Here is a 17,729-nt window from a genome sequence, read left to right as displayed (position 1 = left end):
AGACTAAATATTAAAAAAAAAAACTAAGACCATAGCATCTGGCCCCATTATTGCATGGCAAATAGAAGGGGAAAAGGTGGAAGTAGTGGCAGAATTCCTCTTCTTGGTCTCCAAAATCACTGATGACAGTGACTGGAGCCATGAAATCAGAAGACAATTGCTTCTTGGCAGGGAAGCAATGACAAATCTAGACTGTGTTGAAAAGCAGAGACGTTACTCTGCCGACAAAGACAGTTCAATTCAGTCGCTCAGTCGTGTCCGACTCTTTGCGAGCCCATGGAGTGCAGCATGCCAGGCCTCCCTGTCCATCACCAACTCCCGGAGTCCACCCAAACCCATGTCCATCGAGTTGGTGATGCCATCTAACCATCTCATCCTCTGTCATCCCCTTCTCCTGCCTTCAGTCTTTCCCAGCATCAGGGTCTTTTCCAGTGAGTCAGTTCTTTGCATCAGGTTGCCCAAGTATTGGAGCTTCAGCTTCAGCATCAGTCCTTCCAATAAATATCAGGACTGATTTCCTTTAGGATTGACTGGTTTGATCTTCTTGCAGTCCAAGGGACTCTCAAGAGTCTTCTCCAGCACCATAGTTCAAAAGCATCAATTCTTCGGTGCTCAGCTTTCTTTATGGTCCAACTCTCACACCCATACATGACTACTGGAAAAACCATAGCTTTGAATAGACGGACATTTAATGCCGACAAAGGTCCATCTAGTCAATGCTATGAGGTCCGTATAGTCAAGGCTATGGTCTTCCAGTAGTCACATATGGTTGTGAGAGCTGGACTGTAAAGAAGGCAGAATGCCAAAGAATTGATGCCTTTGAACTGTGGTGCTGGAGAAGACTCCTGAAAGTCCCTTGGACAGCAAGGAGATCAAACCAGTCAATCTTAACGGAGGTCAACCCTGAATATTCATTGGAAGGACTGATGCTGAAGCTGAAGCTCCAGTATTTTGGTCATCCAGTGACACCCAAAGGAGAATTCAAGAAAAGCTACACAAAATGGATTAAAGATCTAAATGTAAGACCAGAAACTATAAAACTCCTAGAGGAGAACATAGGCAAAACACTCTCCGACATAAACCACAGCAAGATCCTCTATGACCCACCTCCCAGAATATTGGAAATAAAAGCAAAACTAAACAAATGGGACCTAATGAAACTTAAAAGCTTTTGCACAACAAAGGAAACTATAAGTAAGGTGAAAAGACAGCCCTCAGATTGGGAGAAAATAATAGCAAATGAAGCAACAGACAAAGGATTAATCTCAAAAATATACAAGCAACTCTTGAAGCTCAATTCCAGAAAAATAAATGACCCAATCAAAAAATGGGCCAAAGAACTAAACAGACATTTCTCCAAAGAAGACATACAGATGGCTAACAAACACATGAAAAGATGCTCAACATCACTCATTATCAGAGAAATGCAAATCAAAACCACAATGAGGTACCATTACATGCCAGTCAGGATGGCTGCTATCCAAAAGTCTACAAGCAATAAATGCTGGAGAGGGTGTGGAGAAAAGGGAACCCTCTTACACTGTTGGTGGGAATGCAAACTAGTACAGCCGCTATGGAGAACAGTGTGGAGATTTCTTAAAAAACTGGAAATAGAACTGCCATATGACCCAGCAATCCCACTTCTGGGCATACACACTGAGGAAACCAGATCTGAAAGAGACACGTGCACCCCAATGTTCATTGCAGCACTGTTTATAATAGCCAGGACATGGAAGCAACCTAGATGCCCATCAGCAGATGAATGGATAAGGAAGCTGTGGTACATATACACCATGGAATATTACTCAGCCGTTAAAAAGAATTCATTTGAACCAGTTCTAATGAGATGGATGAAACTGGAGCCCATTATATAGAGTGAAGTAAGCCAGAAAGATAAAGAACATTACAGCATACTAACACATATATATGGAATTTAGAAAGATGGTAACGACAACCCTTTATGCAAAACAGAAAAAGAGACACAGAAGTACAGAACAGACTTTTGAACTCTGTGGGAGAAGGTGAGGGTGGGATGTTGCGAAAGAACAGCATGTATACAATCTATGGTGAAACAGATCACCAGCCTAGGTGGGATGCATGAGACAAGTGTCGGGCCTGGTGCACTGGGAAGACCCAGAGGAATCGGGTGGAGAGGGAGGTGGGAGCGGGGATCGAGATGGGGAATACTTGTAAATCTATTGCTGATTCATGTCAATGTATGACAAAACCCACTGAAAAAATAAATTAAAAAAAAAAAAGAAAAGCTACAAACTAGAGGAAGATAAATGCAACACATCTCCCATCATGACAGGTAAGGAACATCCATGGATCAACACAGAGGAAGATGAATGACAGCAAAACAGTGGAACTTAAACAGGCTGGTCACAAAAAGGGACATTCAAGAGGCCAACGTTTGTAACCAGTTTGTCTGCGTGTCCTGACTCCTGCCTGTGTTCCTGGCGTTGTCAACAGTGATCCCTTTAACTCTTCTAACAGAGTTCTGGTTGGACAATGAGCTCAACCTCATCTGTAATGAGGGACATGCAGAGTAAAGCCATGTAAACTATTACTGCACAGTCATCAGTCTGAGGAACACATTAGAAGCCTGAGGACACCAGGTGCCAGCAAGGACAGGAAGCAGCGGGAAGGTGTGTTCACTCATGGTGGGAGTGGAAACTGGGGCAGATGCTTTCAAAAGAGTTCAGCATCGCCTCGTAAAGTTAAAAATATAATGCCGTCTGCACTAGGATCTGATCGCTGCTGTGAGAAACTGCCACACACTCAGTAACTTAACACAAATGCGTTATTATCCTGCAACTCTGGAGGTCGGAAGTCTGAAATGAGCCCCACGGAGCTAAAACCAAGATGTCAGCTGGGCTGCCCTCCTCTTCAGCAGCTCTGGGGCACAGTCTGTCTGCTTGCCTTTTCTGGTTTGCAGAGGTCGCCCAGAGGGCTTGGCCAAAGCCCATCATACCAACTTCAAAGCCACTCAAGTCAGGTGGGCCTTCTCCTCTGCGCTTCCTGGCTCCCCCCTGCCCTCTGTTCTACCAAAGTGAATAAGTGAAATCACTCAGTCGTGTCCAACCCTTTGCGACCCCATGGAGCGTACCAGGCTCCTCTGTCCATGGGATTTTCCAGGCAAGAATACTGGAGTGGGTTGCCCCTCTAATTGCTCTGGTCCCAGCCGGTTAACCCAGCACAGTCTCCTGGTTCAGTCAGCTGACCAACAGCCCAGATTCCCGCCGCCTGTAACCTAACACACGCACAGGTTCCGAGGGTCAGCATGGGGCTGTTTCTGGGGCTGCTATTTTGTATACCAAGCCCTCTGACTCAGCACTTCCTCTTCCAGGCAATCACCTGACAGAAACTCTTAGATGCTGAGAGGGTAACAGGCAGGAAGGCCAGAGGTCCCCAAGTGGCAAGAGGAAATAAACTGGAAGTGTCAAACATTTTTCCTTCACTACACAGAATTAATCAGCAATACGTGAACCATGAACTTCCAGATGTTCAAGCTGGTTTTAGAAAAGGCAGAGAAATCAGAGATCAAATTGCCAATATCCGCTGGATCATCGAAAAAGCAAGAGAGTTCCAGAAAAATATCTATTTCTGCTTTATTGACTACGCCAAAGCCTTCGACTGTGTGGATCATAATAAACTGTGGAAAATTCTGAAAGAGATGGGAATACCAGACCACCTGACCTGCCTCTTGAGAAACCTATATGCAGGTCAGGAAGCGACAGTTAGAACTAGACATGGAACAACAGACTGGTTCCAAATAGGAAAAGGAGTACATCAAGGCTGTATATTGTCACCCTGCTTATTTAACTTATATGCAGAGTACATCATGAGAACTGCTGGGCTGGAAGAAGCACAAGCTGGAATCAAGACTGCCGGGAGAAATATCAATAACCTCAGATATGCAGATGATACCACTCTTACGGCAGAGAGTAAAGAGGAACTAAAAAGCCTCTTGATGAAAGTGAAAGAGGAGAGTGAAAAAGTTGGCTTAAAGCTTAACATTCAGAAAACTAAGATCATGGCATCTGGTTCCATCACCTCATGGGAAATAGATGGGGAGACAGTGGAAACAGTGTCAGACTTCATTTTTTTGGGCTCCAAAATCACTGCAGATGGTGAATGCAGACATGAAATTAAAAGACGCTTACTCCTTAGAAGGAGAGTTATGACCAACCTAGATAGCATATTAAAAAGCAGACATTACTTTGCCAACAAAGGTCCGTCTGGTCAAGGCTATGGTTTTTCCAGAGGTCATGTATGGATGTGAGAGTTGGACTGCGAAGAAAGCTGAGCGCCGAAAAATTGATGGTTTTGAACTGTGGTGTTGGAGAAGACTGTTGAGAGTCCCTTGGACTGCAAGGAGATCCAACCAGTCCATCCTAAAGGAGATCAGTCCTGGGTGTTCATTGGAAGGACTGATGCTGAAGCTGAAACTCCAATACTTTGGCCACCTCATGCGAAGAGTTGACTCCTTGGAAAAGACCCTGATGCTGGGAGGGATTGGGGGCAGGAGGAGAAGGGGACGACAGAGGATGAGATGGCTGGATGGCATCACCAACTCGATGGGCATGAGTTTGAGTAAACTCCGGGAGTTGGTGATGGACAGGGAGGCCTGGCGTGCTGCGATTCATGGGGTCGCAAAGAGTCAGACACGACTGAGTGACTGAACTGAACTGAACTGAACTGAACACAGAATTAAAAGAGGCTTCTTTTAATTAAAAGAGGCTTCTTTTAATTCTGTGTAGAAGATACCTGGTTCTGCCTTGAGCTAACCAATGCATTTTTCTCATGCAAATGTTTTTCTTAAGCTATGTTAATGAAACTATGTATTTGCTATGGAATTTGCCTTTCTGCAAAATGGTTCCACCTAACTTTTTTTCCCTTTTCTCAAACCCTGGGTTGATAATGCCTCCACAAACCACCATTTCTGTCAATTGTTTTACGGTGGGGGCAGGGATGGGGAATGACACACCTTGCGCCATCCCATCTCAAAAATGCATATTGTGGGAGAGGGGCTTGGTGAAACTCCCTCAGCCTTGAGGTGTCTCTCTTATCTGATTAATACCTTGCTAAAAACTAGAAAGGGGTACTCTTTCTGTCCCCTTCTGACGTCTGTGTCAGAAGCTTTCCCTATCTTTATTAAACTTTAATAAAACTTTGCTACACAAAAAGCTCCAAGTAGTCAAGCCTTGTCTCTGACCCCGGATGGAAATCCTCTCCTCCGGAGGACAAGAATCCCACTGTTAACACACACCTCACAGTAGCAACCTTTCAACGCTGTACTCCTTTCTGGAGGCTGCCACAGCAAAGTGCCACGGACTGGCTGTCTTATTTTTTTTTTTAATATTTATTTATTTGGCTGAGCCAGGTCTTAGTTGGTGCATGCAGGATCTTTAGTTGTGGCATGTGGGACCTAGTTCCCTGACCAGGGATCGAACCCTGGCCCCGTGCATTGGGGTGTGGAGTCTTAGCCACTGAACCACCAGGGAAGTCCCAGACTGGCTGTCTTAGAACAAGACGACGGTATTATCTCATAGTTCTGGAGGCCAGAAGCCTGATATCAAGATGCCAGCTCCCTCTGACGTGCTGAGCAAGGCCCTCATACAGACTCCTCTCCTCGGTCCTCGTTCCCAGGCTCATGGCAGTGCAGCTCCAGTCCATGTTGTTAGGCGAACCACTGACCGAAACCGCCAACCCTCAGCAGGCACCACAGTAACCACTTGCATGAGGTATCTTAAACAGGAGGTCCTGGTAAGGAACACAGAACTAACAAGCTACCACCAACCACAGGAATTCAGCAAAGGTCAAAAGGAGAGGGAAACGACAGTGCATGTGTCCTACCAACCTCCCAGAATCCTCCTCACTGGAATCCATCTTGGCTGATGTGCACCACCAGTCCAGTCAGAGACAACTCGGAAATTAACCCCATCACCGGAAAACCGAGACTGTGAGCATGTGGCAGAGCTGTTCTGGTTCCCTCACCCTGCTGCCCTCCGCCCAGGTGCCCCTTCCCAATAAAGGCTCTTGCTTGGTCAGTTTGTGTGTCTCCATGGACAGCTCTTCCGAGTGTTAGACAAGAGCCCACTCTCGGGCCCTGGAAGGGGTCCCCTTTCCTGTAACACTGGCATTCTCCCTGTGTGCACATGTCTGCGTCCAAATCCCCCCCTTTATATAGACACTTGTCATGACGGATGAGGGGCCTGCCTGCCTCAGTTTGACATCATCTTAACCAGTTATTTCCAAATGAGGCCACATGCTGAGACACTTGGAGAAGGAAATGCCAACCCACTCCAGTACTCTTGCCTGGAAAATCCCATGGATGGAGGAGCCTGGTAGGCTACAGTCCATGGGGTCATGAAGAGTCGGACACGACTGAGCGACTTCACTTTCACTTTTCACTTTCATGCATTGGAGAAGGAAATGGCAACCCACTCCAGTATTCTTGCCTGGAGAATCCCAGCGATGGGGGAGCCTGGTGGGCTGCCATCTATGGGGTCGCACAGAGTCGGACACTACTGAAGTGACTTAGCAGCAGCAGCAGCAGCTGAGACACTGGGGGTTCGCACATCAAAGTACTTTTGTTGTTGAGGAGACAGAACTCCCCTCCTAACACATAAATAACAGGAACTATACAAGAGCTTGCAGAGCAGAGTTCGTTAAGAGCAGTAACTCTGGAAACAACCCTGGCCAGCAGCAACAGAACACACCGTGAGATCCACCCTGGGCGAGCTGGGTGGTGACAAACATGAGTGACCTACAGCTTGTGCAAGAGTGTGGATGGGTCTCTCACACAGCGGGGAGGGAGGAAGACATGAGCACATGCTGCTTCCCTTCCCCCTTCCCCTGCCCAAGTGGGCAGGATTCACAGCAGCCCAGACTGGGCATCAGAGCCTGTGTGGAGGAAGGCAGTGAGCCTAGAGTTGGGTAAAAGTCCAGTCGGGGCCAGGGTGGGGGTCGATGTCCACAGTGTGCTCCACCCGCTCAAGCCTGTGAGGCCTGACATGGCATCAGGGCCTCATAATATCCCGACAAAACAGGTGTCCATTACAAAGGCTGAAGTGACTTCCCAGGGGAGATGCAGGCAGACACCACCTTAAACAAGTGGTCAGAGCAGAGTGACACGTGGCACCACTTCTGTGACCTTCCTGCCAAAGACACATAATGGGAATTTGATTTTGAAGAAACACCAGACAAACCCAAATGGAGGGGCTTTCCACAAAAGCCACTGGACTCTAACCTTCAAAGGTGTCAAGATCATGGAGCCAAGGAAAGCCTGATTGGAAGAGACTGAAGAAACACGTTAATAGCTCAGTGTGCTTGGGGAGCCCAGACTGGACCCTTTCTGGTCTGTGACTTTATAGGATCAGCTGGCAGAAGGTGTTTGTCTGTGGCCAATGATCAGATGTCCTGACATGTCCGAGTCACCCTCCCAACTCTGATGGTCATGTGTGGTTGTGCTGGAGACTGCCCTGACGTGCAGAAATGCGAACCGAAGTGTCTGCAGGTGACAGAGCATCACGTAGGCAACTTATTCTCAAATACTCCAGGAAGACAAGGTTGTTGATGCTGAACTTGCAACTTTTAGGTAAGTTCGAGATTATTTCAAAAATTAAAAAAGAATACATAGTGTTATTCCATTGATATATATATATGGATTAAAACAGGTTAAACTTATATTGTTTAGAAATGGTAAAACTAAAGGAAATCAAGAAGTCAGGCTGTGGTCATGGGGAAGGGGGTCTGCTGTGGGGCAAGGGAGGGGTTGGGGCACTCGGGGTGCTGACAAGGTTCCATTTCTGGCCTTGGGCACTGGCTACTGATGCAGTACTGTGAATCCCCGCGCCAGCTCTGCAGAGACAACTATCTGGGAATTCTCTCAACTGTCGGGACCTAGGCAGGCCTGCCCCTCACCTAGTTCAGTACTTGGTTCACAGTGGATGTTCAAGGAGTGTCTGCCCGATACATAACGTGAGCACATAAAACGAATATTTGTTTATGGAAAACAAAATAATAGAAGTTTCCAGAAACAGGCTAATCATTACAAACCAAACGGAGATGATCTCGGAGTTCCTTCCTTAGCCCGGACACTCTGGGTCCCTCTTCACCAGCGCGCTCGCCCTCGAGTTTTCCCAACGGTTTCCTAGATTTGCAAGGACAGCATAGCCAAGTCCGCCCGGAACCTGCACGGAGCCCGGAACCCAGGCTGCACCTGCACGCGGGGGGTTCTTGAAACCTGCGGGGGCGGGGCCTGAAACCGATGGGGAAGGTCCTGAAACCGGCGAGGGGGTCACGAAACCGGTGGCGGGAGGGGGGGTGGTGGTCTGAAACTTGCCGCGGGGACGAGGGGCAGCTGAAACCGGCCCGGGGCCGTCCGAAGGCCCAGAAATCGGCCGGGGCGACCCCCTCACTAGGAGTTATTTCTCAGGCAGAACTTCCATGGCGGAGGTGCTGATTTGTGCCTCGGGGGTGGCCATAGTTCCCAAGCCCAACCGCAGGCTCCGGGGCCAACGGACCCACCTCTCAGCGGCCCCACTGGGTCGGACCAGCGCGGGATCTGGGCGGAGAAGCTCCTCTGAGTCTGCTGGCGGCGCGGTTTGGAGTGGGTAGCTCCATGGCAACGGACGGCTCCATCGCAGGGCGGGGGTGCCCGCTCACCCCCCGCCAAGGCGATGGCTCTCCCCGGCGGCACCCCCGCGCAGGCGCAGTGCTGCCGAGGCTGCACAGTGCAACCGGAGCGCCAGACGGACGGACGGACGCTGGTACGCTGCTGGTGGTTACTGCCGGAGACTAGCGCGCTGGGCCGAGCAGAGACCGCGAGCGGAGGGTCGCGGGGCACCCGGACTACCAGGCTGTGGCGGAGGAGACTGACGCTGCTTGGTAGTACGGCTGCAGCCCCAGGCTGCCTCCTCTGGTTTGGCCCAAGCGGGTTGAAGAACGGATTAGTTGTTAATTTTAGTGACTGTAGAGTTCACGTAAAATAGAGGTTTCTCACTTCTCTTTTTGAGACCAGAGACCTGGAACAATATGCCACGCTGGGCTGGAGCTGAACTGAGTCCTCCCTGCTCACTGTGCACGCCCCTGCCTTGTCTGGGGTCAGCGTGGTTCATTTCCACCTGTCCCGAGGGTGTGTGTTTGCAGTCTGGACTCAGGGTGTGAGGAAGGTGTTGAGTCTTGCCCCAAAGCCACAGGTGCGAAGCCTCGCACCAAGGCCATAGAAGCGGAGCCCACGACCAAGGTCACCTCTGAAACTGACTGAACCCCTTTGTAACTTGCCCAAAGCCCCTGATGACCACTAGGGAGCTTCCTAACTCTCCATTAGGCAGATGCCCACTCTAGTAAGCACCCTATAGAGCCCCAACCAATCACCTAAAGCTAACCGTCCAGCAGGAATTTTGTCTTGAGGCTACTAAAAAATTGGTTATTAATCCAAGAAAACTGTCCGTTTTCCCTGTTTGTCAGGAGGTTCACATGCTGTGCTCGCAGTGCCCACATTATCCCTGCTCTTGGTTCTTAATAAACTGACTCCCTTCTGAAATGCTCTGTGTCTGGAAATTCTTTTCCAACATGCACTCGGACTGCCTCAACAGAAGGATCCCTCTAGCCAGTGCAGTTGGTGCTGGGTCCTGAACCCCCGGCTGATGGGTATATTCCCTGCCCTCAGGGAGCCCAGTAACTTCTAGCATGCCTGCACCTTGCATGGCTGCTGGCCCTGCTGGCCAGTCGCTGGCTTTGTCCAGCGGCTCCTGATGCCACAGTGGGACCCAGGAAGTCCTGTAGTTTCATTCTGGGATGGCAAGATCGGTCAGAGCCATCCAGCATCTCTGAGAACTGGGAACTTCATCGGGATAGTGATCACCTCTGTAGTCCTCCCCCTGCAGTGCTGCCCAGACCTCGTCCCTCCTGGATTGAGGAATAGAACTGACTCAGCAGAACAGCCCAGAACAGATGTTCTAAGAAAAACTGTTCTCGTTCCCACCTCACCCAAATTATGGGGTTTTTCCTTTTCAGGTTTGCTTCTCTGCGCCTGTCCATGTTAATGACTAATATACTTTCTACTAAAGAACAGAAGGACAGCAAAAGGCTGAAAACAGCCCCTGTGTCCACCAGTAGGAGCTGGTTGAGGTCCAGCTGCACTGCCAAAGGCTGGGAAAGGTACAAGGACTGTCTCTGTGTTCTGCCCCGGAGTGACCCATGGGCAGAAGACATGGTTAAGCGGAAAACACTAAGATGCAGAACAGCTGATACAGTGTTTTATCCGAGAAGGGGCAGGGCCACTAAGAATGTACTCACTCTTTTTTTACATTATAAAGTAACATTACAATGGTTGCCAACCAGGCATAGGAGGGTCAGCAGTAGAAACGACGTTTCTCTAAATGTGCTTATACATTTGGCTTGGAACTGTGTAATTATAAAACCCAAAATAAATCAAAACAGAGAAAAAAACCTCCCAAGATTTGCAAACAAATGGGTGTAAAAAGAAGAAACCAATTGTATGTCAGCTTGGTGGCGTAACCAACAGAAAAGGATAATTTCAAGTGACTTTAAAACCCAACAATCTTATTGTGCATACCTAATAGACTGTATACTAAAGACAAAAAGAGTTGCAAAGAAATCTTAAACTATTTCCAGTGATCCTGGTCTTTGTAATAATATTGATGCTGTTATTCTAGAACTATATAAAGTGGGGTAAAACAAATAAGTAGCATAGTAATATTAGGAAACATTATTTTTCACTTGACAGAATAGCTAGAAATATAAAATAAATGGAAAAACCTATACTGCTGGAATTGGATATGAAATATTAGTATGAATTAATATAATTTGTAAAATGTATTGCTTAGCTTTGTCCACCGAAATTGTCTAGAACTATTCAATATGGTACCCACTGGACACGTGGCTATTTAAATTTAACTGAATTAAAATTAAACACTTGGACAAATATTTTTACACTTATGTTCACAAAAGCACTACACATATCACAATAGCCAGGAGCTGGAAACAATCCAAATGTCCATCAATGGATGGCTATAATGCGATAAATATATTAAAATTAAATGTGATAGATATATATGGTGGAATGTTACTAAGCCTTTTGAAAAGAATGAAATTCTGACACCTGCTACAACATGGGTGAACCTCCAAGATGTGATGATAAGGGAAACAAGGCAGTCACAAAAGAACAAGTATTATTTGTTTTCACTCATATGACCTACACAGTCAAGTTTATAGAGACAGAGAGAAGACTGTGGTTGTCAGGAATGGAGTTAGGGTGGTGAAGTCTAGGGTGAGTGTTTAGTGGTGACAGAGTTTCAGTCTGGAAAGATGAAAAGGTTCTGGAGGCAGACGGTGGTGATGGCTGCACCACAAAGTGAATGCACTTCCTGCTGCTGAACTGTACACTTAAAAATGGGCACAGGGGTAGTTTTAGGTTTTGTATATTTTACCTCTTTTTTTTTTTTGGCCATGTCTGGTGCTATGGTAAATAATCCACCTGCCAATGCAGGAGATGCAAGAAATGTGGGTTTGATCCTTGGGTTGGGAAGATCACCTGGAGAAGGAAACAGCAACCCACTCCTGTATTCTTGCCTGGAAAGTCCCATGGACAGAGGAACTTGGCAGGTTACAGTCCATGGGGCTGCAAAAAGTCGGACACAATGGAGCGACTAACACATGCATGTTATGGGATCTTAGTTCCCTGAGCAGGGATTGAAAAAGAAATGCAAAATTTCTTTTTTTTTTTGCAAAACAGGGATCGAAAAAGAAAATGCAAGGGAACATTTCATGCAAAGATGGGCACAATAAAGGACAGAAATGGTATGGACCTAACAGAAGCAGAAGATATTAAGAAGAGGTGGCAAGAATACAAGAAGAACTATACAAAAAAGATCTTCATGACCCAGATAACCACGATGGTATGATCACTCACCTAGAGCCAGACATCCTGGAATGTGAAGTCAAGTGGACCTTAGGAAGCATCACTACGGACAAAGCTAGTGGAAGTGATGGAATGCCAGTTGAGTTATTTCAAATCCTAAAAGATGATGCTGTGAAAGTGCTGCACTCAGTATGCGAGCAAATTTGAAAAACTCAGCAGTGGCCACAGGACTGGAAAAGGGCAGTTTTCATTCCAATCCCAAAGAAAGACAATGCCAAAGAATGTTCAAACTACCACACAACTGCACTCATTTCACACGCTAGTAAAGTGATGCTCAAAATTCTCCAAGCCAGGCTTCAACAGTACATGAACTGTGAACTTCCAGATGTTCAAGCTGGTTTTAGAAAAGGCAGAGGAACCAGAGATCAAATTGCCAACATCTGTTGGATCATCGAAAAAGCAACAGAGTTCCAGAAAAATATCTACTTCTGCTTTATTGACTATGCCAAAGCCTTTGACTGTGTGGATCACAACAAACTGTGGAAAATTCTTAAAGAGATGGGAATACCAGACCACCGTACCTGCCTTCTGAGAAATCTGTATGTAGGTCAAGAAGCAACAGTTAGAACTGGACATGGAACAATAGACTGGTTCCAAATCAGGAAAGAAGTACGTCAAGGCTGTATCTTGTCACCACATGTGTCCCACATGCCTGCTGCCAAAAGTCAAAACATAAAACAGAAGCAGTATTGTAACAAACTTAGTAAAGACTTAAAAAATGGTCCACATCAAAAAAATCTAAAAAAGGAATTTATTTTTATTTATTTATCTGTGCCAGCTCATAATTGTAGCATGTGGGATCTAGTTCCCTGGCCAGGGATGGAACCAGGGCCCCTTGCATTGTGAGTGCAGATTCTTAGCCACTAGACCACCAGGGAAGTCACTGTAAACTCTATTTCAATAAAGCTGACTAAAAATAAAACAAACCTAGATAACAGTCTGCATCTACTGGACCACACATGACCTGGCTTCTGCCTACCTTGCTCCACAACCCTCACTCCCTCCCTCCTTCCCAGACCCACTGGCCTTGCCTTGCTCCTGCCTCGCGGCTTTTGCACATTCCATTCTCTGCCCAGAACACTTACCTGGCTCTGGATGGGGCTGCCTTTTCCTCCAGAAGGGACAGAATCGAATCCAAGCCTCAGCTCAGATGTTACCCCTCAGGATGGTCCTCCCTGTCTGAACTGCCTACCCTCCTCATTACTTTTATCATTCTCCTCATTATTTTTATCTTTCTGAGATTCCTTCCCAGCATGCATTATACTTGAAATGATCTCTTTTGTCTGTTTTGTTGTTGTTGTTCAATCGCTGAGTCATGTCCAACTCTTTGGGACCCTATGGACTACAGCACACCAGGCTTCCCTGTCCTTCACTATCTCCCAGAGCTTGCTCAAACTCATGTCCATTGAGTCAGTGATGCCATCCAAACATATCTTCTGCCACCCCTTTCTTCTCCCACCCTCAATCTTTCCCAGCATCAGGGTCTTATCCAATGAGTCAGCTCTTCTCATCAAGTGGCCAAAATATTGGAGCTTCAGCTTCAGCATCAGTCCTTCCAATGAATATTCGGAGTTGATTTCCTTTAGGATTGACTGGTTCGATCTCCTTGCTGTCCAAGGGACCCTTAAGAGTCTTCTCCAGCACCACAATTTGAAAGCATCAGTTCTTTGGCACTCAGCCTTCTTTATGGTCCCACTCTCACATCCGTACATGACTACTGGAAACACCAAAGCTTTGACTATACGGACCTTTGTTGGCAAAGTAATGTCTCTGCTTTTTGATACACCATCTGGGTTTATCGTAGCTTGTTTGTTTACTCACGATTGTCCCTGTTCTTCCTCCTAGAAGGCGAGGCCACTAAAGGCAGGGACCTTTTAAATCTTATTCAGATCCAACATCTAGACCAGTATTTCACAGAGTCAGATGAATAATTCCTTAAATGGTTAGATGTTGGTTAAATGAATGTTGATCTGTGTTGGGGCCTTTCTTGAGGAAGTTTAATCAAAGCATCCATATATCAAGTGTGAAAAAGGTTACAAAAAAAAAAAACAGATTACAGCAAACCTCCTGCTTTTATTTCTCCAACATCCTACCCAGGGGATCAGCATGTCAGAGCAGAGAGAGGCTCAGGGAGCTAGGTTGACTTCCTCAGACAGTCTGGGGAGCACAGCTGCCTGACATTTGGGACACTCTGCCAGCAGCCCGGTCAGGACTTTCACATTGATTCAGTCTTGCTGTGCCGTGCTAAGTTAGCCCAGTTGTGCCCAACTCTGTGTGACCCTATGGTGGCCTGCCAGGCTCCTCCGTCCATGGGATTCTCCCGGCAAGAATACTGGAGTGGGTTGCCATGCCCTTCTCCAGGGTTTCTTCCCGATCCAGGGATCAAGCCAGCCTGTATTATGTCTAACCTGCATTGGCAGATGGATTCTTTACCACTAGTGCCACCTGGGAAGCCCTTGATTCAGTCTTGCTGGCCCCTAAAGCTGAGTCTCACTTGATAGGCAGAACTTTGTCAGTAGTGTTAATCTGTGTTTAGTGTTTTCCATCAGGTGAAAGAATCTCCACTTTAAAAAACATAAGATAGGAGAATAGAATTCTGACTTTTCCTCACTACATGTGAGCAATTGTACTTGGACATCTATTTATCTTGTGGAGAAAAAATTCTCTAAATGGTCAAGTTTGATCACTTACTGGTCTTCAGGGCCTCAATGACTAAAAGAAGCCATGAAACCCAGCTTCCTCGTGCATCCTTTGTTTGAGTAGACATTGATCTCAGGCTGCTGCAAGGATTTTGCATGTGGTCCTTTCTGCCAAGTAGTCTCTGCTTCTCCAAATGAATGAATTCCATCTGGAAATCATGGGATTAATAATTACACTCTAAGCTCAGGAATATTTTTCTGTGTCACTGCCATCTCCTCTATTTGGTGCATTTTCCCAGGAAAATAATAAAACAGCGTCACCAATGTATCAAGCAGGGATTTTAAAATTAGCAAGTACAGTCTCCCCTCCCGGGTCCCCATGACTCACCTCTACCTCCCGGGGCCCATCCTGCTGCTGCAAGGGACTCAGGCCAGCTCTCTGCCCAAGCTCTGGACTCGGTGCCATGGCTTCCCAGACATTGAGAGCAAACAGCAAAGCCATCACCCCAAAGGAACAGGGCAAAACAGGAGCAGGCTGAGGATCTCAAGAGTCAAGCAGACCCCAAACCACACTTCCCAGTTCCCTAGACACTTCCCCGTGGTCTTGTCACCCAGATAAGTGTCGAGTTGGTGACCCTGGGGCAACCACGGAAGCAGAGTTTCCACACCTTCTAGGGCCAAGTGTGTGATGCCCCGCTCAGCACCATATGGGGAGAACAGAACGCCTCCCTGCACGGAACAGGAGGGAGGGACGGAAGCTGACACCCGGAGACTGTAACCAGAGCGCTCTGCATGCATCATGCAGCCGAGAAGCTGCCGTGTTACCTGTGAAATAAGAGGAAGGGGAGGGTGTGGGTGAGTTAACTAGACCCACAGGGACCACAGGCCTCACCATTCGGGCTTCCTGTTTATTCCTGTCTGCAGGCATGGACACCAGGTCCCTGACTGTGGTCTTGGTGTCCAGACACAGGGGTGGGACCATCATGTATCTGGGCAAAGAGCACAGACCTCACCTGAAGTGGACAGAGGCCCTTCGTCTGACTGATTTGGAAAGTTTCAGCACAGTCAGACATGGTGTGTGGAGTTCTACTTCCCCCCTAAAAAAAAATCACAGAGTGAATAAAGATGGGGAGACCCTACACTATTTTCCAGAGAAGGTGGAAGAGCCTGAGCACATACAAATTAGACCTCTGTCTTTAGTGAAGACAGTCCCTTTCTTTGTAACGGGTTCAGCCATGTGGACCTGTGCTCAGGACACCCATTGCTGAGCAGCCCCTCCTTCAGCAAATGAATAAAACAAAGCCCGGAGAAGTTACTCCCTGAGGCCACACAGCCAGTTAGGAGCAGGACTGGGACTAGTTCCCAGACCTCTGACTTGAGGTCATTTCCTGAATGATCAAAATGGGGGGAGAAGTGGACTGTTAGCACTTCCCTGGGGCTTGCCTCAGCAGCAGGCCGACCACCCAGCACTGAGGTCCTGGCTTCCTGAACTTTGGTGGGGCTGCCTGAACAGGCTTCCTCATCTTGGGGTATCTGGAGCTTGTCTGGGTGAAGCAGAAGACGAGGCTGGGGAGACCAACAGGGGGCACATCATAGGCTGTGACTGAGGTTCAGGAGAGTGACTAAGTGATTCTTGAGGAAGGAGCAATGAAGCTTCTCATTCTTGAGATCCAAGCTGAAACCAATTAGGGGCAAAGTAGAACTGGAATAAAGCTTGTAGACTCTGGGGGAGAAATTTTGATTTAAGCTCAGTGAACAGCGGGCACCCCAGGAGGAGGTGGGAGGGAGGTGTGGTGTCATGGGGCCTGCAGGCGTGCTGAGCACTGCTTGACCTCTTTCTCTAGTCCTGGCTTTGAGTCCTGCTTCCTCCAGGGCTCAAGGAAGAAAAGGCAATTGCTCTTTATTTTGTTGTTGTTGTTTTTTAGACTGCACCATGCACTCCAGTAGCTTCCCTAGTGGCTCAGACGGTAAAGAATCTGCCTGCAGTGCAGGAGACCCGGGTTTGATCCCTGGGTTGGGAAGATCCTCTAGAGAAGGGAAGGACAACCCACTGCAGTATTCTTACCTGGGAAATTCCATGGACAGAGGAGCCTGGCGGGCTACAGTTCACGGGGTCACTAAGAGTCGGACACGACTGAAGCGGCTTAACACACACATACACGCAGCATGTGCGATCTTGTCCCTCCACCAGGGAAGAATCCCCCAACCAATGCACTGGGAGCATAGACTCCTAACCAGTGGACTGCCAGGGAAGTCCCAGAAGAGATGCTGCACCCAGCACCCCGAGCTACAGCTGAGACGCCCGTGCAGGGAGTTCTCCGGGGAAAGCTCAGTATTAATGTTATGCCTCAGATAATAGAGGAGCATGTAGAAAACTGCAATAATCTGGTTCACTCTGAACCAACTGAATCAGGTGATTCAAGGTCAGCAATATTTCTCAGAGGCCCTCAGCACCTGGATCTTCTCAGATCCAAGAAAAGAGTGTGACAGGATAGATGACCAGTGCAAGTTCAATGCATGAAGCAGGGCACCCAAAGCCAGTGCTCTGGAACAACCCAAAGGGATAGGGTGGGGAGAGTGGGAGGGGGGTTCAGGATGGGGGGACACATGTGTACCTGTGGCCGATTCATGTTGATGTACGGCAAAAACCATCACAATATTGTAGAGTAATTATCTTCCAATTAAAAAAAAAAGAAAAGAGTGTGACAGGAGGCCAAGCACAAGAGCCAGAGCCTGGACCAGCACAGAGACCAGAACTTGGCGCCGTGCAGTCCCGAGCAGCCCTGAGCAGGTCTGACCACACCCTCTGTGCTGGCTGTCCTTGACTCTGAGCCTAAATTTTCCCACAGTTATTAAGCACCTATCATAACAGAGGCTGTTAGACCCAAGGGCTGCTTTGAAGAAGCAGACAGACAAGATCTCTATCCAGAGGAGGAATAAGGAAAAGGATCCGCTCTCCACACTTTCTCTTGGATTAATTTCTCAACTTCCCATCAGGCCTGTGGGAGGACATGTGGGAATGTGTCCAGAGAAGCACCCAGGACACCATAACAGGCACAGTAGGGCAGCACTTCCAGGTCCCAGAAGATCCTCCCAAGAGGCAGGGTTGGGGGGGCAGGGAGGGGCATTTATGCTGG

The 17,729-nt window shown here is 47.7% G+C and overlaps 1 protein-coding gene across 1 annotated transcript in view; it reads right to left on the bottom strand.

The window, feature by feature from the left end:
* CFAP74 (cilia and flagella associated protein 74) overlaps positions 1 to 8,568 on the bottom strand; it is a 98,169-nt gene extending 89,601 nt beyond the window's left edge. The window contains exon 1 of the mRNA XM_061159783.1: positions 8,536 to 8,568. The gene's annotated coding sequence lies outside the window, so the exon portion shown is untranslated. The remainder of the gene's footprint in view (positions 1 to 8,535) is intronic.
* Positions 8,569 to 17,729: the final 9,161 nt, after the last annotated feature.

Source organism: Dama dama, chromosome 14 (genome assembly GCF_033118175.1).
Source record: "Dama dama isolate Ldn47 chromosome 14, ASM3311817v1, whole genome shotgun sequence".
Classification (NCBI taxonomy): domain Eukaryota; kingdom Metazoa; phylum Chordata; class Mammalia; order Artiodactyla; family Cervidae; genus Dama; species Dama dama.
The sequence above is the reverse complement of the archived record's forward strand: the minus strand, read 5'-3'. Positions and strand labels throughout refer to the sequence as shown.